Source organism: Triturus cristatus, chromosome 4_1, assembly GCF_964204655.1.
Source record: "Triturus cristatus chromosome 4_1, aTriCri1.1, whole genome shotgun sequence".
NCBI lineage: Eukaryota > Metazoa > Chordata > Amphibia > Caudata > Salamandridae > Triturus > Triturus cristatus.
Genome location: NC_140585.1, coordinates 344,527,294 through 344,548,429, shown reverse-complemented (window position 1 = coordinate 344,548,429; position 21,136 = coordinate 344,527,294).

Sequence of the window (21,136 nt, the reverse complement as noted above, 5' to 3'; positions counted from 1 at the left end):
TCAGCCTTCAAAAAAACAGGCTGGGGAGGCAGGAGTTTTAGGGTGGGGGCAGCCAAAGCTTGGAATGCCCTCCCGTTTCAACTTCGTAATAACATGGATCTCATGGCTTTTAGGAAAGCCTTAAAAACCTGGATGTTTCATGTGTAATATGTGGCTTTTTCAGTGAGCTTTTCGGGAGGTTCTTTGTAGATAGCGCAAGGACACCTTCGGGTAACAGTTTGCGCTTTAGAAGTATTATAACATAACATAACATAACATATAAACTACCCCCCTCCCATCATAACAGGTTATTCTCTAGCACATGCTTATCCATGTCATAATAGTGTGTATGGCATAATATTGGTTATCCTTAACCCTTTTTGGCATTCTTGTTCTAGCTGTGGCATTCTGGAAGCCATGATTGACCTATTAAGAGCATGACTGGCCGACTTGTAGCCCTCACTGACAATGGTGGCCGTCCCTCAAATAAAAATGCCATTGCCTTATAGTTGATAGTTGAAAGATAATTCAAGCTGATCTGGGGCGACCTATTGCTGTGGTTATGCCCTTTGTGCTGGAGAGCATGTGATGCTTTGGCTGTCATTGCATGCATTAGGGAGAGGCATTTAATACTAATAACATGTATCCTGGTGTTTCTTGTGGTACCTCACCTGTATTGCTTGGGTGGTCACTACTGATAATCTTGCTTAGGTTGTGTCATATTTGGTCACTATTTTACAGTCATAAAATATGCTAGTAGCTCGTGAAGATGTTCCTTGAGCAGGTGTAGCTCTCACTACAGAGAAGGTTGGAGACCCCTTACTTTGCCATAAACAAATACTAATGAGTGTGTGGTCATGAAGCAACACACCAACACATTGCGCTATCAAAAAGTAAAGTCCTAAAAGGTAATCAAAGATTATTGTGACCTGTGGCTGTGCCCAACGTAGGCAATAGCAATAAATCTACTTTGCAAAAACAGACATGCCCATTAACCTAGAATGGCACAGATAACGGCCAGTCAGAATGGTCGTGCTTTGAGGAAACCCTCAATTGAGCTGTGAAGAATGGTTGCATAGTGCACGAGACACGAGACCACCAGGTGAAGATGAGACCTTGCAAAAGGTGCCAAGAGACATTGCAAACGTTGGAGAGCCCCTTATAAAAGCATGCATCCATTCATTCATTCATTCAGGCAAGGGCTACAGCTAAAAACCTGGCCATGGACTAACCCATCTCATAAATAAAACCTAACTCACATGGCTGCTGATTCGGAATTTCTTTCTGAGCAGCTTCCCAAATGCCTGATGAGTCTGTCCTCCCCCGAAGTAAAGACTGTGCCGAGTTAAAAGCATTTTCTTTGTTTTTCAGATGTTAAAAGTGATTTCCTACACAACTTGACAGGTTAAGTCTCATCCTGCCTCCGCTCGGTCCAAGGGCTGTGGCATCTGTTTTTATTTTCCAGGCCATTGATCTGCCTTCCCTTTAAACTTGATATTCCGCTGGGTTTGCCCGACAAAAACAAACACTTGAAAGCCACAATGGCAGAGGCGTCCATTGCCTTTCTGCGATTATTCGTGCTATTTCCTTAAATTGCACCTAACGTGTAATATTAAACTCTTTAGCGCCTCATTACAAGTCATCTAGCAAATTCCGGCGCGCCAGCAAACAGGGGTTCGTGCAAAAATTGTAATTCCGAGCTGGGCTTTATTAACTGCACTCTCTCCCCCCACATTTTTTTCAGACACACAGATTTTGCCAGGAAAAACTTGGTCGAATTAATCAGGGGACATTGGCCAGGAAAAAAGGCAAAACATGTGGTAATTGGTGCAGTAAACACAGATTCTGCACGTAATGCTCCCATTTGTCAGTGCCACGTAAATACCCCGCCTCACGGTATTGATATGTACTGTGTGAGGTAATTACCACCTGTATGCTGCACTCAATCTATCCCCAAGGTCTTGAAGAGGTACTGCAAGACTGTAAGAGAACAGACATGTAACGTGGAGCAGAAATAAGGTAAGGCCTGTCTTCACTCACTCTGATCACTCTTTGTGGCTGATTCACACCAACAACAGCTGTTTGTAGCTGATTATTGCCTAGTGTTGATACCAACAACAACAACTGTTTGTGGCTGATTATCCACTAGTGTTCTCACCAACAACAGCTGTTTGTAGCGGATTATCCATTAGTAATCACACTAACAACACCAAACAAGCAGGTATAGTTATGTAAACATTTCACTACAGACAGCAATATTTTGATTGAATATTTCCAAGTAAATCTGTGGTAGAAAATTACGTGTCAGTGCCACACGTGGTTGGCATGTCAAACGACAATCCATATTGTTTTATTTTGTAAATATTATGGGGAATACAGAAAAAGGTGGATCCTTCCAATCTTAAAAATTTGGGGTTTGAGGCAATGTCGCCCAGCCTACCTTGCACTCCAATTTTTGGAGAATGAATGTTATGCAAGAAATATTGCACTATTTTTAAAAGCTGTAATTAAATTTAGGAAACATATATGATTTTCAGGAGTGTACATAAATTATATAAACTGCTTTTAGAATGTAATTTTTATATGGAGAAAGATTTTTAATGGGAATACGTGAAAATGAAATAGAATATAATATGATGGGCGGTACCTCATGATGAATTGATTTAAATAAGTGTATTATATATCTGTGTATCTTGCTTTTATGGTTTTTTATTCGAAAACGAAAACTGAATAAAGTGAAATTTGAATTTGAATTTGACTCCTTACCCTCAAACACAATAGTGTGTAGAGTTCGCAAAGAACAGGAGACATGCAGTTGATCCTCTAAAGACGTCCAGCACATTACAACGTTATGAACAATGAGAAAGAGAGACACATAAAGGTGTCGATTCCGATCCTGTAAAACCCGGGTACGAACCGTCGGACGGAGCTTTCTCTCCGTCCGACTCGTACCCGGGAAAAATACCATACAAACATGCAAGTACGATTCGTACGCAAACACCATTGCCGTACGAATCGTAAAAATCACCGACCGACCAAAATATACCCACAATTCTGATCTGGGACGCCGCAGACGTGACGTCCGGATGGAGTCAGGCAGCGTTTCACGAACCAGCAAGTACGATTCGTGCCCACGTCACTCCACACGGACAATATTTTACGGCAGCCAAAAACTGCCGGGAAATCAGGACGACGCGCAGAAGGAGCACCTGTACGCGACGGACAGCCATGGACCCCAACCTACGTGTCATCCCGGCCCTCATAGCAGTCCCCCTGGTGTACAGGAACCGACGCAGACGCCGCAGAAGGTCAGAACAACACCCAGGGGCAAAGGGGGGGGGCAGGGGCACGAAACATCACCCCCACCCAAGTCCAAAATCATACATGCCCTGCACATACCTGACCCCCAGGGCCTGGTCACTTCGGGGGTGTGGGCGTCTCCACCAAGGCCTCACAACGGAAGTCAACACTGACGCGAACCGGCAACACAACAATTGTGGTACGCACCGTGCCCACGCCTCAAGAGCGTGGGTACGGGTCATACCACGCCCACCCCAACGTCACCCCAACAATGGCGGTACAGCCCCTACCCATGCCTATGGGACGTGGGTACGGCCCGTACCGCCATTGTGGGGTGACGTAGGGGTGGGCGTGGTACAACCCGTACCCACGCTCCTAAGGCGTGGGCACGGTGCGTGCCCCACGTCACCCCAACAATGGAGGTACGGGTCGTACCCACGCCCCCAGAGCGTGGGTACAGCCCGTACCACGCGTACCCCTACATCACCACTGCAATGGTGGTACGGCCCGTACCCATGCCTGTGGGACGTGGGTATGGCCCGTACCGCCATTGTGGGGTGACGTAGGGGTGGGCGTGGTACGACCGGTACCCACGCTCCCAAGGCGTGGGTACGGTGCGTGCCCTTACGTCACCCCAACAATGGAGATACGGGCCGTAACCACGCCCCCAGGCGTGGCTACGGGCCGTACCACGTGTACCCCGACATCACCACTGCAATGGTGGTACGGCCCGTACCCACGTCCCACAGGCATGGGTACTGCCCGTACCACCATTGCAGTGGTGATGTAGGGGTACGCTTGGTACGAGCCGTACCCACGCCCTAAAGGCATGGGTACGGTACGCGCCCCTACGGCACCCCAACAATGGGGGTACGACCCGTACCCACGTCCAAAAGGCATGGTTACGGGCCGTCCCGCCATTGTTGGGGTGACGTAGGGGTAGGGCCCATACCCAGGCCGTAGGACGTGGGTACGGGTCGTACCACGCCAGTGGCCAGACACATAGGGGTGTGTGGCCATCAGCCCCAGAAGTGCCCAGACATAGGAGGGGTGGGTGCAGAGTCCCCCCAGCAGTGCCCAGACATAGGAGGGGTGGGTGCAGAGTCCCCCCAGCAGTGCCCAGACATAGGAGGGGTGGGTGCCTAACACTCCCAGCAGTGCCCAGACATAGGAGGGGTGGGTGCCTATCACTCCCAGCAGTGCCCAGACATAGGAGGGGTGGGTGCAGAGTCCCCCCAGCAGTGCCCAGACATAGGAGGGGTGGGTGGGTGCAGAGTCCCCCCAGCAGTGCCCAGACATAGGAGGGGTGGGTGCCAATAACTCCCAGCAGTGCCCAGACATAGGAGGGGTGGGTGCCTATCACTCCCAGCAGTGCCCAGACATAGGAGGGGTGGGTGCCTAACACTCCCAGCAGTGCCCAGACATAGGAGGGGTGGGTGCAGAGTCCCCCCAGCAGTGCCCAGACATAGGAGGGGTGGGTGCAGAGTCCCCCCAGCAGTGCCCAGACATAGGAGGGGTGGGTGCCAATCACTCCCAGCAGTGCCCAGACATAGGAGGGGTGGGTGCCTATCACTCCCAGCAGTGCCCAGACATAGGAGGGGTGGGTGCAGAGTCCTCCCAGCAGTGCCCAGACATAGGAGGGGTGGGTGCCTGTCACTCCCAGCAGTGCCCAGACACAGGAGGGGTGGGAGCCTATCACTCCCAGCAGTGCCCAGACATAGGAGGGGTGGGTGCTGATTCCCCCCAGCAGTGCCCAGACATAGGAGGGGTGGGTGCAGAGTTCCCCCAGTAGTGCCCAGACATAGGAGGGGTGTTGCAGAGTCCCCTCAGCAGTGCCCAGACACAGGAAGGGTGGGTGCCTATCACTCCCAGAAGTGCCCAGACATAGGAGGGGTGGGTGCCTATCACTCCCAGCAGTGCCCAGACATAGGAGGGGTGGGTGCCTATCACTCCCAGCAGTGCCCAGACATAGGAGGGGTGGGTGCCTAACACTCCCAGCAGTGCCCAGACATAGCAGTGCCCAGACATAGGAGGGGTGGGTGCAGAGTCCCCCCAGCAGTGCCCAGACATAGGAGGGGTGGGTGCAGAGTCCCCCCAGCAGTGCCCAGACATAGGAGGGGTAGGTGCCTAACACTCCCAGCAGTGCCCAGACATAGGAGGGGTGGGTGCCTATCACTCCCAGCAGTGCCCAGACACAGGAGGGGTGGGTGCCTATCACTCCCAGCAGTGCGCAGACATAGGAAGGGTGGGTGCCTATCACTCCCAGCAGTGCCCAGACATAGGAGGGGTGGGTGCTGATTCCCCCCAGCAGTGCCCAGACATAGGAGGGGTGGGTGCAGAGTCCTCCCAGCAGTGCCCAGACATAGGAGGGGTGGGTGCCTATCACTCCCAGCAGTGCCCAGACACAGGAGGGGTGGGTGCCGATCACTCCCAGCAGTGCCCAGACATAGGAGGGGTGGGTGCCTATCACTCCCAGCAGTGCCCAGACATAGGAGGGATGGGTGCTGATTCCCCCCAGCAGTGCCCAGACATAGGAGGGGTGGGTGCAGAGTCTCCCCAGCAGTGCCCAGACATAGGAGGGGTGGGTGCAGAGTCCCCCCAGCAGTGCCCAGACATAGGAGGGGTGGGTGCAGAGTCCCCCCAGCAGTGCTCAGACATAGGAGGGGTGGGTGCAGAGTCCCCCCAGCAGTGCCCAGACATAGGAGGGGTGGGTGCCTAACACTCCCAGCAGTGCCCAGACATAGGAGGGGTGGGTGCAGAGTCCCCCCAGCAGTGCCCAGACATAGGAGGGGTGGGTGCAGAGTCCCCCCAGCAGTGCCCAGACATAGGAGGGGTGGGTGCAGAGTCCCCCCAGCAGTGCCCAGACATAGGAGGGGTGGGTGCAGAGTCCACCCAGCAGTGGACAGAGACATGGTGGTGTGTACACCATCCTACAATTAGCAAAACACCATGGGTGCATGAAGGCATACACAAAGTGTGACAATATTGAGAGTGGCATGGCAACACATCACTGACAGCAGTGTCCCACTCCCATGAGGGTGGATGTCCATCCCCCACTGCATGACACACCACATGTGGGTTTGATGACAAATGACACATGCATACCCACCCCTGGCGCTGCCAGCACAATACACACGATGAGAGCATGCAACAAGACTGTATGCTCATGTGCCACCCTACTGAACTAAGAGACCCAAAGAGAACACACACTGTCACACACATTCCAGGACTGATAGAAATGTAGAGGTGCTGGGGCAGCCAACAAGTTGGTGCCTCCCATGGAAGGAAAAGGGTGGAGTACCCACAGAGACAATGCCCACAATTGTCAGTCAGGTGACCAAAGACCCTGCAGAACACGTAACACATGTGTGCGAGGCTGGGAGTACACACATGCATAGGGCGTAAAAGGGAACTGGTCCACATGAAGTCATGTCAATATACTCCATACACTAGTACAGTGACCACCAAGGATGCCACAAATGATGCAGGTGGAGACATTGCTGAGCATGCATGGCCACAGTTGAAGGGATCCGTCACACACCCAGGATATGTAGACACAGCTCAGCACAACAATTGGGAAACAGCCTGCAGGGAAGATGTCAGGGTCCACAGAGGAAGGAACACACCTGGGGACAATATCACCATACAGTAAGAGCACACATGACCAAAGATTATTTGCAGAGCCCATTGTGATGGCACACAGATACCAGGGTCCACCCCATGAGCAGCACACTACAACATTTCCCAGACACCTAACACATTATCACCACCCCAAATCATGGAGCAGCACCCCCAACAGCAAGTCCAGGAAAGCATTAGTGTGCAAAAGAAAATCAAAATGCTTTATTCAGCAGAAATCAAAAATGTCAAAATGATTGTCCACAAACTAGAGGGCCCATAGGCCAGGCCATATGCAAAGTCCTGGTGGGGGACACTTAGGGACGTGTCTCCCCTAGCTTGCCTGCACAGTTCACTGTACCACATCATCCACAGAAGGGGGGGCATCATGTGGGTGGGAAGGACCAGGCACCACAGGGACAGGAGGGGCAAGGGTAGGTGTTGTGGGTGCAGGGACGGACGACTCCACCACAGGGGGTGGGGCAGCGCCAAAGGTGGTGGTGAGGATGGCGCTGCATACGGTGGCAGGGTCTCCCAGTGTCTCCCCTGCACCCGAATGAACCACAGGCCCCAAGGAGGGGGGGTGGTCGCAGGGATGGGTTGCAGTGCTCCTGGGAGAGGGTGTGGACAGGGGGGGGACTCAACTACCCTGGCCGGGAACTGCCTCCACCGCTTGTGGGGTGGTGCCACACTGGGGCTGAGGGACACACTGGCCACAAGGGACTCCTTCTCTGACAGTTGGCCAGGAGAGCTAAGGGGAGTGGTTTTTGAGGAAGTGGGTCTTGAGGACTGCGGACTCCCACTGTGGCTGCGTGCCTGCCGTTTGCCCCCAGACCCAGTGGGTGTGCCTACTTCCCCCTGTGTGTGCATGACTGGAGGAGTGTGCTTGGCCTTCCCTGGTGGTGTGCTGCCTGTGTCTAGTGGGGTGCGTGCATGGGGACGTCTGGGTGTGCGTGGGACAGGCATGGGAGTGGGAAGTGTGGATGGTGCAGGGGTAGGGGGGGACGGAGCGCTGCTGGAGACCCAATGCTGCAGTCAGTGACGAGTCTATGGACCTCAGGAACATCCGTTGATCAGACATCGCTGCTGACATGCCCTCCAAGTACGACACCATCTGTGTCAGCAGTGTGGTGTGGCCATGGAGGACAGTAAGCATCGATGCCTGACCAACCTGCAACTGCCGCTGAATGTCCACGGCTGCACTACCATAGTGATAGGGATCCTACACACGCCCTCAGAGTGTGTGTACGGTTTAGTTTCACACCTTACACTGGTGACAGGCGGCACACTCAAAGGAATTGAGCTGTCATACTTGGCCGAGGCTGGACATCAAGTCATTCTCAGTGCAGTCCTACATGTCTCGAGCCTAGGTGTGTCAGGCTGTGATGTGGCACAAATCTCCTCATGCTTGAACCCAGTAGATGTGTGATGAGCTGTGTACATATGTCATGTGTCAAGCTGCACTATGTGCCACACATCCCCTTCACACCTTTGACATGTGTGCATGTAGTACAGACTTGTTGAGCACTGCGTCACTGGCATGGCACAGTCGCCAACACCCGCAACTGTCCCCTGATGCCAGGTACACGGATAATGACATCTGACATGTGACTACCGGCGTTGCACGATGTGAGTATGTCATGTGTGTGTCATGTGTTCCCATAAGCTTGCTGTTGGTGTTCCGTCAAATGCATCTGCAGTTGCTGCATCCAACATGTGCATGTGTGTGGATGGGCATGGAACACTATTATGCACACCAGGACACATGTGGAATCAGACGTAACGTGTGTATGTGTGCATCGAACATGGACTTGCGAGACAAGGACATATCTGCGTAGTATCAATGTATGTGTGATCAGTTTTGACATGTACCCCTTCATGGCAAGGTGTGTGGTCTGTCCTTTTTTCAGGGACATGTGACCTGTGCCTCTAGTGTTCCGCAACCTGTCTGTATGATAAACATCCTTCTTCTGCACACATGTGGATGTCTGTCACTCCTGTAATGCGTCTGCCTGTTCACTTACACTGGCCCACAGCTAGTATCATGCCATGTCATGTTGAGCTTGTGAATCCACGTTTGTAGATGGCTCTTGGTAGGAGTGTCACCTGCCTGGCATACGTGTCCAGGATATATTGCACAGAGCTGACTTTGCATGTAGCATATGTGTATTGGCTGTTCAACATGTGCTCAGTACATTGACAGTGTTGTTGTACTGTACTCACTCTTCGTTGTCCCTTCCAAATTACTGCAGGGCTCCGCCTCTCCCCCGACCAATCGCAGACTTGGCTGCCCTGAGGGAACGTGACTGTATACGCCGCTACCGCTTCACCCAGCGGTTGATTCTGAACTTGACAGCAAGGCTGGCACCACACCTCCAACCGCTACACAGGTATCCTACTGCACTGACACCCAAGATGAAGGTGATGGCAGCCCTACATTTCTTTGCCACGGGTACGTTCCAACATACCATTGCTCATGTTGGTGGCATGTCCCAGACCATGTTCAGCCGTGTCCTGCATGATTTTTTAGAGGCCATGTTGGTTCACCTGGATGAGTTTATTCATTTCCCAACTCCTGAGCAGTTGACAGGTCTCGGGCGATATTTTAAAACCCAGGACATGTATCGGGTCTAGAGATTCTCTGTTTAACAAGTACTTACTTGCACCCACTGGGGTGAACCACTCAAGAACTTCATGTACCAGCTTCCCATGGGGCAACCCGGAGGAGGAGCTAGCGGTGTGCGCTCCATTGCGGATGTTTATATAAATGGCTCCCTTGAGCTTTGAGCTGACGAGCTCCTGGACGACGCACCTGCGTGCCTGTGCGGGCACTGATGCCCTTGACGGTTGCTTGGCGGCCCTCTCTTCCACCCCTGACTATTTTCTCTACTGAGGAGGGAAGTTATCCCGAAACCCGATCCATGTCTCGGGCGATATTTTTAAACCCGGGACATGTATCGGGTCTAGAGATTCTCTGTTTAACAAGTACTTACTTGCACCCACTGGGGTGAACCACTCAAGAACTTCATGTACCAGCTTCCCATGGGGCAACCCGGAGGAGGAGCTAGCGGTGTGCGCTCCATTGCGGATGTTTATATAAATGGCTCCCTTGAGCTTTGAGCTGACAAGCTCCTGGACGACGCACCTGCGTGCCTGTGCGGGCACTGAGGCCCTTGACGGTTGCTTGGCGGCCCTCTCTTCCACCCCTAACTATTTTCTCTACTGAGGAGGGAAGTTATCCCGAAACCCGAGCCATGTCTCGGGCGATATTTTAAAACCCGGGACATGTATCGGGTCTAGAGATTCTCTGTTTAACAAGTACTTACTTGCACCCACTGGGGTGAACCACTCAAGAACTTCATGTACCAGCTTCCCATGGGGCAACCCGGAGGAGGAGCTAGCGGTGTGCGCTCCATTGCGGATGTTTATATAAATGGCTCCCTTGAGCTTCGAGCTGACGAGCTCCTGGACGACGCACCTGCGTGCCTGTGCGGGCACTGAGGCCCTTGACGGTTGCTTGGCGGCCCTCTCTTCCACCCCTAACTATTTTCTCTACTGAGGAGGGAAGTTATCCCGAAACCCGAGCCATGTCTCGGGCGATATTTTAAAACCCGGGACATGTATCGGGTCTAGAGATTCTCTGTTTAACAAGTACTTACTTGCACCCACTGGGGTGAACCACTCAAGAACTTCATGTACCAGCTTCCCATGGGGCAACCCGGAGGAGGAGCTAGCGGTGTGCGCTCCATTGCGGATGTTTATATAAATGGCTCCCTTGAGCTTTGAGCTGACGAGCTCCTGGACGACGCACCTGCGTGCCTGTGCGGGCACTGAGGCCCTTGACGGTTGCTTGGCGGCCCTCTCTTCCACCCCTAACTATTTTCTCTACTGAGGAGGGAAGTTATCCCGAAACCCGAGCCATGTCTCGGGCGATATTTTAAAACCCGGGACATGTATCGGGTCTAGAGATTCTCTGTTTAACAAGTACTTACTTGCACCCACTGGGGTGAACCACTCAAGAACTTCATGTACCAGCTTCCCATGGGGCAACCCGGAGGAGGAGCTTGCGGTGTGCGCTCCATTGCGGATGTTTATATAAATGGCTCCCTTGAGCTTTGAGCTGACGAGCTCCTGGACGACGCACCTGCGTGCCTGTGCGGGCACTGAGGCCCTTGACGGTTGCTTGGCGGCCCTCTCTTCCACCCCTAACTATTTTCTCTACTGAGGAGGGAAGTTATCCCGAAACCCGAGCCATGTCTCGGGCGATATTTTAAAACCCGGGACATGTATCGGGTCTAGAGATTCTCTGTTTAACAAGTACTTACGTGCACCCACTGGGGTGAACCACTCAAGAACTTCATGTACCAGCTTCCCATGGGGCAACCCGGAGGAGGAGCTAGCGGTGTGCGCTCCATTGCGGATGTTTATAGCAGTTGACAGGTGTCAAGGGTGACTTCTATGCCCTGGGAGGGATGCCCCATGTCATTGGGTCTATTGATGGGACACATGTGGCTTTCGTACCACCACAGGCACAGGAGGTAGCCTATAGGAACAGGAAACATTATCACTCTATCAATGTCCTTGTGGTGTGTCTTGCTAACATGGTGATTTCCCATGTCTGTGCTCGTTTTCCAGGATCAGCACACGATGCCTACATCATGAGGCGTAGCAGGGTGCCTGAAATGATGCTGCAGCTGCGCAACGAACGAGCATGTCTTGTTGGTGGGTATACTCTGTTACTCCTGTATTTAGCGTCATCTTTCTGTCTTACTGCTTCTCCTGACCCACTTCTGTCCATGATGTTTCCATGTAGGGGATTCTGGCTATCCCAACATGCCATGGCTGATCATACCTCTCCGCAACCCCAGAACGGCTGCCGATCACCGGTACAACAACGCCCATGGGCAGACCAGGCGAGTGATAGAGAGGATCTTTGGCCTCCTGAAGAGCCGATTCCGGTGCCTCCACAAGACCGGCGGCGCACTCCCATATGCACCGGTGAAGGTCTGCAAAATCTTCCTCGTGTGCTGCATGCTGCACAACATGGCAGTGGAGAAAGCTGTGCCACTCATCCTGGATCCGGATGAGCAGGAACATCCACCCGTGGAGGACGAGGGGCTTGGTGACGAGGCAAGTGATGTTGAGGAGGAGGAGGAAGAGGACATCCGGAGTCGGCTCATTCGCAACTTCTTTGCTTAGTGGTGAGTTGCAGTGTCTGAGTGTGCACGCATTGAGCCTTGTGTGGCATGTGTTGCAATGTGTGGGTCCATCTGCATGTCTGGCAAGTGAGTCAGAGGTGTGTTTGGATGTGTCACTCGAGTGATGGTGTAATAACAGTATGTCTTATCTGACACACTATTTTCACCTAGCATGCTGACAACCTTATACGTGTCGAGTACATGCCCATGCATGCGGATGTGCTTCTTTTGGCTCACGTCTTGTGTGTCTCTCATCCCCAGGTATTTACGCATGCTGTCTGCTGGTGGCATTGTTGTGCTCCTGCTATTCCTCATGAATACAGCAACGTGTGCTGAATCAGCGTAACATGCACGGACATGTCAGAAAATCACCTTAGGGTAAGGGATGCACCACGGCTTTTTGGGTGTGCTATTTGTTTGGAATGTGTGTGCACTGCTCCTGTTCATGTTTGGTTACTTAGCATACATGTAGAGTCACCATGGGTCACATGACATGGAGCTGGATTCACCTGAATTGATAGTCACACTTGGTGACAGTCATCTGTAATGTGATTGTGGATTGTGATGAAGGCATCAATGTGTGTAACACTGCCCTTGGAAACATATGGGATGCACCGGGTTGACATAGTGTGGGACATCCCCATTAGTGGCTCAATGGTGAATTGCAGCCTCTCCGTGAGCAGCACGGGGTGTTTGCCTCAAACCTGTCACTTGTGTGCCAGTTCTATGGGTTTCCTGCATCTGTGGTGCAAAGGGGGGTGCCAGTGTAGGTTCCACATGTTCATCCACATGACCTGTGCATCTGTTAATATAGATGCATTTGCCTTCCGGCAAACATGACTAATAAAGGTGTCCCTCAGCCTCCAAGGTGCCTCATCTCTGTCAATGCAGGTCTCTTGCCACTGTGCATGCGGCATGTCTGGCATAGTTGTCACAGATTGTGCACATGAGTCTATGTGTAGAGTAGCAAGATGCAAGCTGTTTGTCAGGGATTATGATATGTATTGTGCACGATGTACATGGCTGTGTAGGTATATTGCCATCTCAGTCCCCACAACGGCCACTTTGCTGCATGTGCATCCATTGTCTGTGTGTGTGCCATGTTGAACCAGACACTCCTCCCTTCTCATACACCTTTTGCAGTAGTCCTTTCTGACATGCTTGTGTTAGTGTGCAATTTGTGGCATGGTTTTCAGGACATGGCGCCTGCTGCTGCAGGCCCTGCAGCAAGGGCACACAGTTTCTAGATTTGCCCTCACACACACGCCTCTAAGACGCACCCCCCTTCCTCCCTCCACCCATTCATTTTGGTGTAATCTGCTTGTGTGTGACACAGTTGCGGTGGCAAAGGCTGGACCGTCTGCACATGCTACGTGCACATTGCACGTGCCTCATGTCCTTGCATGTGTCACATCACGCTACACCATGATGTTGAGGCCAACCACCAAGCAATGTCCATCCAATACATCTGTTGCATGCACTCAGGCATGCACTCATCGCCCACACAACACCTTTGCATAATGAGTGTGCAACTCCAACTGCCTACACAGCGCTGGCACGCCTTCCAGGCCCTGTCACACAAACCAGGTCATGCCCCTCCTACTCCCCACCGGTTCTGTACCCCAACATGGCCATGTGAGTGGTACTCCAGGCCTCTGCATGTAGTATGGTGTCGTTGTGGGACACATGGCACAGGTATCATGTCTCAGCGTGTCAGTCTACAATGTGTCCAGGATCCCCCTCTACACCATGACATGCGCACTGCATCTCATCATCATCTGGTGTCCCATTGACAGGCAGGTGCTCCTCACCCTTCCCAAAGACGCAGTCCTTGCCAGTTCTCATATTGACTAATGCATGGTATCCATTGGCAGATGGCTACACGTTGGCCACCTGATGCTGCACTTGTACACGACTGAGGTGTTCATCTGCGGATTGTCCCCTTACAGCTGGGTCAACTGCTTGTGTCCCACCTGCAAGGGCCCTGCACAGGCACACAGTGTCCACGCAGACGAGCTGGTGTGCATCATGGAATGCTTGCTCACATGTGCAATGCTGATCACCAGCATCTGTACCTCAGGCCTCAGCACACTCTGCATTATGCACAAGGTCCACAGTTCGATCCACCTCAAGGCAAGACAGACCATCCCCTAGGTCAACTTCGACATCCGTGTCCAATCCTACCCTACACTCTAGGGAGAAGTACCTTACAACTCCCATGACACTTGTCCACATCCAGGGTGCATCTGCACAGATCTGCTTCAACATCCGGCAACCCAGCCACATCACCGTCCAACAGGGATAGCGGCAATGGATCACTGTCATCTGCAGGATGACCTTCACAATCCACGGCCACACTCAGGAGGCAGCCCACGACCACGCCCCCAACACAACCTTGTGGCACTGTCATCCAAGACCCCATTGTGCCATCTCCATGCATCCAACCTTGGCCTGGCCACCATTCTGCACATCCACATGACGCAGGACATAGTTCTCCCACCTGGCTACACATACCTGGGACTCCCACCCCAGGACACTCCACATGATCCCTGACCTCTGCGCATGACTGTTGCTCTTCGAAATAGGTCTGTCCGCACAGTTGTGCAGGCACCCCCTCAGCTGGTTGGGCCCATCACGGGTGAGTATGGTGCTCCATGTCTGTATTGGATGATACATTGTGACCCATGTGTGTCCTGTGCCAGACTCAGACCCCAGGGTATGCATGGTTGGAGTTACTTCAAAACTCAGGCATGGTTTGACTTGCCAACACACACATGTAATGGAATAATGCTAAATGACGTCATCATCTCGTGATTTCTAATATTTTTATTGGTGGTGGGGTACATGTTTGGGGGGGATGCAAAGTGGTGCTCGCCGGGTGTCTGTAATCCAAAGTTCACAGGGGGAGTTGGGATCCTTGCCATTGGAAGTCATCAGAGTCCATGCCACAGTCTTTGTCAACATTGGTCAGACAGTGACCAGCAAGTCCATGTGGCAGAGAATGTCATTGGATGAGGTGCTGCTGTTGCGCCAGAGGGCCAGGTGCCAGGCCAGGTGACCTGGGAGATGGTGATGGTCCGCTGACTCTCACGGTCTTTTGCGTGGACGACCCACCTTCCTCCGGGGACCCTCAGAAGCAGGCCGTGACGATGTCTGGGATGCTCCGTCAGACGAATACTCCTCCTCCTTATCCCTCCCTGTGGCTGGTGGTGATCTACGCCTGGTGGCACAGGGAGGGTTGCCCATGTTTTCAGCAATCCGACGGAGTACACGGGTCGTGTCCGTTTGCACCGCCACAAGCTCAGCCAGTCTTGCCTCCATCCGTCCTTGGTGTTGCTGTTGACTGGCATATTGCTCGGCCTGCACGTTCTTTATCTGGTTCAGGGCCTCCACGGCCTGGCTGATGCCCCTGGTGTCACGCCGGTATGTGTCCAGGATGTTTCGGACGTGTGACATAACCGGTTCCTCAGCTGTCTGGTCAGGTTCGCGCCTCCGCCGTCCTCCACTCCCACCACCCCTGCCCACTTGAGCCTGGCCTGCCGTTGTGGGCACGTCGGGTCTCCGGGACCCCTGAGGGATGGCATTTGCGGGGTCGCCTGCCTCCTCCTGGGTGCCCAGGGTACCTCGTCCCTCCTGGTCAGACTGGCTGCGTTGTGTGCGAGCAGGGTTCCTGTATGTATCCTGGGATGTGGCAGGAATGGGGGTGGTGGTTGGCACAGTTGTACCTGACGCAGGTGCTGCAGGTGCTTGGGCACCAGAGGGGCCAGGTTGGTCGGGGTCATCCACGGTGTGGTGAGAGTCGTCGCTGCCGGTGGGATCATCGTCACGCCGAGCCTGGTCCTGTGTGTCTTCCCCCCCAGTGTTGGGGGGAGATCTACGACGTTGCCCTGTGTGTGAGAGAGAGACAATGTTAATGGTGTTACATGCGTCATCCATGTTCATACATATTCAAGTTGGCACAGTTCCTCTGGGTAGTTGGATATGTCTAGCATTCCTCTCACAGTGCACTTGTGGATGGGTATGTTGCGGGGTCAGATTGATATGTACTCCTGGTTATTTTGCCTGTCTAATGAGTGTTGGGATGCTTATTTGGCTATGGATTGGTCTTGTTGTGTCACATATCCATTGTGGGAGTGCCAATTTGCGTTGGCTGCCCCGGGGGTGTGTGCTTGTGTAAGGGGGGTGTGTGTGACCAGGCATGCTGTTGGGTGTGGTGTGATTTGTCATTGGGTCTACCAGGTGATGTGTCTATCCCCTCATGGTGCCTGCTGGCATGACAGTGAATGTGAGATCCTGTGGTAGGTAGGTGGCATGTGGAGTTGGTGTTTGAGTGTACAGTGGTCACAGGTTTGCCTTGTGCTGTCTACAGCAGGGCCAAGTGTCATCTACCTTGTCTGTACTTGGCAAGTCCCTGTACATTGTGCATTGTGCATGGGTATGTCCCTTGGCCACGGCTGTCAACACTTTTCCTATGTGTGACACACTCTTTGTTGTTGCATCAGTTTTGAACGCAGTGAGCAGTGTAGCAAGCGTGCGTAGCGAGCGCTGCAGAACCGACTTACGTATTGCACTGTACGCGGCCAAATGTAGCTTTGTCATGTCTATTGGAGAATGCAGGTAGGAAACTTATGCATTTGTGACTGGGTTCTAACAAACATAGTGAGTGGGTATACTGGGTGTGCGGTTAGGTTTGTGCCTGCAGCGAGGATCGACTCGTGCACAGTTTGACACATGGCCCAGTGCTTTCCAAACAAATGAGGGGTGTTTCACGCACTGCCAGACCTTGTCAACTTGCACACAGTCCACCTGCTGATGAGCGGACATGCCCACACCACCTAAGGGTGATTTTGTCTCCCTCTGTCTCTCTCTCTCCCTCCCTCTGTCACCCTCCTCCCTCCCTCTGTCTGTCTCCCTCTGTCGCTCTCTGTCTCCCTCCCTCTCTCTCCCTCTCCCTCCCTCTGTCTGTCTCCCTGTGTCGCCCTCTGTCTCCCTCCCTCTCTCTCCCTCCCTCTGTCTGTCTCTGTCTGACGCCCTCTGTCTCCCTCCCTCTCTCTCTCCCTCCCTCTGTCTGCCTCCCTCTGTCGCCCTCTGTCTCCCTCCCTCTCTCTCCCTCTCCCTCCCTCTCTCTCCCTCTCCCTCCCTCTGTCTGTCTCCCTGTGTCGCCCTCTGTCTCCCTCCCTCTCTCTCCCTCTCCCTCCCTCTGTCTGTCTCCGTCTGTCGCCCTCTGTCTCCCTCCCTCTCTCTCCCTCTGTCTGTCGCCCTCTGTCTCCCTCCCTCTCTCTCCCCCTCCCTCCCTCTCCCTCCCTCTGTCTGTCTCCTAATGTCGCCCTCTGTCTCCCTCTCTCTCTCTCTCTCTCCCTCCCTCTGTCTGTCTCCCTCTGTCGCCCTCTGTCTCCCTCCCTCTCTCTCCCTCTCCCTCCCTCTGTCTGTCTCCCTGTGTCGCCCTCTGTCTCCCTCCCTCTCTCTCCCTCTCCCTCCCTCTGTCTGTCTCCGTCTGTCGCCCTCCGTCTCCCTCCCTCTCTCTCCCTCTCCCTCCGTCTGTCTGTCACCCTCTGTCGCCCTCTGTCTCCCTCCCTCTCTCTCCCTCTCCCTCCGTCTGTCTCTCTCCCTCTGTCGCCCTCTGTCTCCCTCCCTCTCCCTCTCCCTCCGTCTGTCTGTCTCCCTCTGTCGCCCTCTGTCTCCTCCCTCTCCCTCTCCCTCCGTCTGTCTGTCACCCTCTGTCACCTCAGCCCAGCTTCCTGGGCACACACACTTTGCAGGTCTTTCAAAGGCCATTGGCTTGTTCATGTGGTTTTGTTTAGAATCTCCCGGACCCCATTGGGCAGAGTGTCTCTGAGTCTGCGCTGCAGCGGCGGTGTGTGCTGACACTCTTTCACAGTGTTGCCTCTTCATTAGCTGCTGGTATGTGCGAATTGGGCCTTCATACCCATGTCATCCTGCGACGCGGCCGCCATTTGCAGGCGACACAGTACAGTGTCGGGACACACTGTTTGTATAGCTCTGCCCTAGGCCATATGGGCTGAGGGCATTGGTGTCTGCTTCTGAGTTGCACAATGGGATCTTGGAGGCCCCCCCTCCCGGCATCACGGACATCCTGTCTTGTGTTGGTGTTTTGTGTGGCCTGTGACTTGGCATGGGCTTGCTTGGTGCATGGGGCATGGAGCCGATAGTGGCATGTGCGTGTTGTTGGAATGTGGTTGCGTCCGGTGATGGCTTTGGGGTAGTTGCGTGCATTATCGGGAGTTGGGTTGTGGATGCGGTTCCCCCCATGTAGGGTGAGTTGTTTGTGTACTCACCAGGATCGGCGGCTCCTTCTACTCCGTGTACTCCCACCGGCGGCAGCGTGCGCATCACCTTCTCTTCCCAGGCATGGTAATGTACCGGTCTGCGGGGCGGCCCACATCCAGTGATGTTCCCCTGGTTGTATTCGTCGGTCATTTTGCGGCGGACCGTCCTCCGCAGATCGTACCACCTGGCTTGGCATTCATGCCTGGTCCTTCTGATGGGCGCAACAGCATTCACCCTCTCGATGATCCTCTGCTACATGGCTGATTTTTCTGATACGCTGGTCTGTCTGACCAATGTTCCAATGAGCTGTGGCTCGACTCTGATGATTTCGTTGACAAGGATCTCCAGCTCCGCTGTTGTGAACTTTGGATTCCTGTCTGTGGGCATGGTGTGGGGTGTGGGTGTGGATGGTTGTGGGTGTGTGTGTGTGGTTTTGAAGGTGTGTGTGTGAATGTGATGAGGGGGTGTTTGTGAAGGTGGTTGTGTGAAGGTGTGCAAGTGTAAGGTGTAGTAAAGGTTCAAGTCTGGTGCTGTGGGTTGTCTGTGGGGTCTGGCAGCAGTGGGTCTGTTGCAAAGGCTCATGGTTTGTGTGTGTGGGCCCTTTTGATTGGTCCATTTGTGGGTGTGGCTGTGTTTGAACTTTGGGTGGGTGTGTTATAAGGGGTGGTTGTGTTTTGGGCCTCTGTTTACCTGTTTGGCTGTTGCAGGTCAGTGTATTGGATGTATTTGGGCTTGTTGGACGTGTTTTGTGGTGTTGTGCGATTCAAATGGACTCTCCTTGTGGTGTTTTGCAGTGTCCTGGTTCAGTATGTGTGTTTTTCGCGTCTGTGCGGTGCGTACATCAGCCATGTTGTTGTACAGTGCTCACATTTGCTATGGCTTGGTACGACGCGTACATGCGCATGGCTGGGTGAGGGTGCTGGTGTAGGGGCCTCGGGTAGGGTGCATACAGGCACAGGCAGGGTGTGGGGGCCTGGGGGTACATGCCGTACATACGTGAACCGAGGGTACGGAGTGTACATGGGGGGGGCTGGGGGTACGGCGCGTACATACGGGATGCTGGGGGTATGGTGTGTGCCCCCACCCCCGTATGGACAGTGCGTAACCCCACCTGCATCCCCCAGCTCATACCCCCACCCCCCGTATGTACGCGCAGTACCCCCAGCCCCCGTATGTACGTGCCGTACACCCGCCCCCCGTATGTAAGTGCTGTACCCCCAGCCCCCCCTATGGACGGAGCGTACCCCCACCCCCCCGTAGGTACGGAGCGTACCACCACCCCGTAGGTACGCTGTGGACCCCCCCAGCGTACATAGGGGGGGTGGGGGTACGGCACGGACATGGGGGGGTGCTGGGGTACGGCGCGTACATGGGGGGGTGTGCTGGGGGGGTGTTCGGCACGTATGCGGGCAACTATTTGGACGTCTCCATAGTTGCTATGGGAGCTCGCACCGTACAGTGTTTTTTCCATACGGTTGTGCATTCGGACGGACGGGACGGATCGTACTTGCGCGCTCGGACTTCAGTTTCCCGATTCGTAGGTAAAACTGTCCGGGGACGTGTCGGACACTTTTTCCGACCCGAGGACCTGTCAGGGAATTTTCCCAATGCGATTCGTATGGAATTTTTCACATACGAATCGTACTTGCCAGTTTGTACGGGACTTGTACGAATCGTACGGTAAAAAAAACGGATACGATTCGTACGGGGGAAATTTTTAACGGATCGGAATCGGCACCAAAATGTCCATACATACATTGCTTAGGCACATAAACCAAGCTAAAGTTCAGTAAATTAACTTGAAGCAGGCACATTCCTTCCTACATGTAGTACAGAAGATCGAGACACAGGTGGATACATTTATAAATATTCAGTTCTTGTATTGCAAAGTATTTAATTTCTTATTCAGTTTTTAAGGCATAGGGACAAATGAAAGAGAAATCTGTAAGAATCTGAAGGGTATTCAGGCTCGCTCTTTGTTTTACTGTTATTCCAGCACGGAGATCTTCACCTTCTGCATAAAAAAAAAAAAAAATGAGACATCTTCTCTTGGTGGTCTAGTGTCTGAGCTTACCTCATACATAATTAGGAAAACAGGTGCAATAAGAGTGTCTAGTATATTTACCATCTCTTCCTGTTTGATTCTCTTTGATTCTAGGATACACCAGGGGTTCTCTTTGATTCTAGGATACACCAGGGGTGAACTACGAAGGTGCCCCAGGGGCGTAACGGGGGTTTGCACCAGCTTTGTGCGCACCCGGGACACTTTGGTATTATAGAATGGGACGCAGACGCTTGTGTGTCCCCTTCTATAATACCAATAGCACTGGCACACTTAATGTACCAGCACTACCTTCAGAGAGTGTTCCCTCATTTGCATATGGGCGTGCCCTATGCAAATGAGGGAATTCCTATGACTCTGCCCCGCACAATTTTGCAAAAAGGGGCGCAGATTCAAAGAAGCCGCAGGAGGTCACATGGACCCCCAGACATCCCCTTGCAGGCAGGTGCAGTCACTGACTGCACCCGCCTGCAGGGGGATCTCTATTCTCCTTTGAAAGTGCAGGTGGGTGCCACATGCACAGTGAAAACACGGAGCAGCTGCTCCGTGTTTTTTAACATGAATGCCCTGCCCACAGGGCACCACGAGTTTGCAGCTGCCCTGGGGGCAGCGCATTCACCATATTAGGACGCATTACCATTGTTTGCGCATGGTGCACCTTTTGAAAGGTGCGCCGTGCGCAAACAATGAT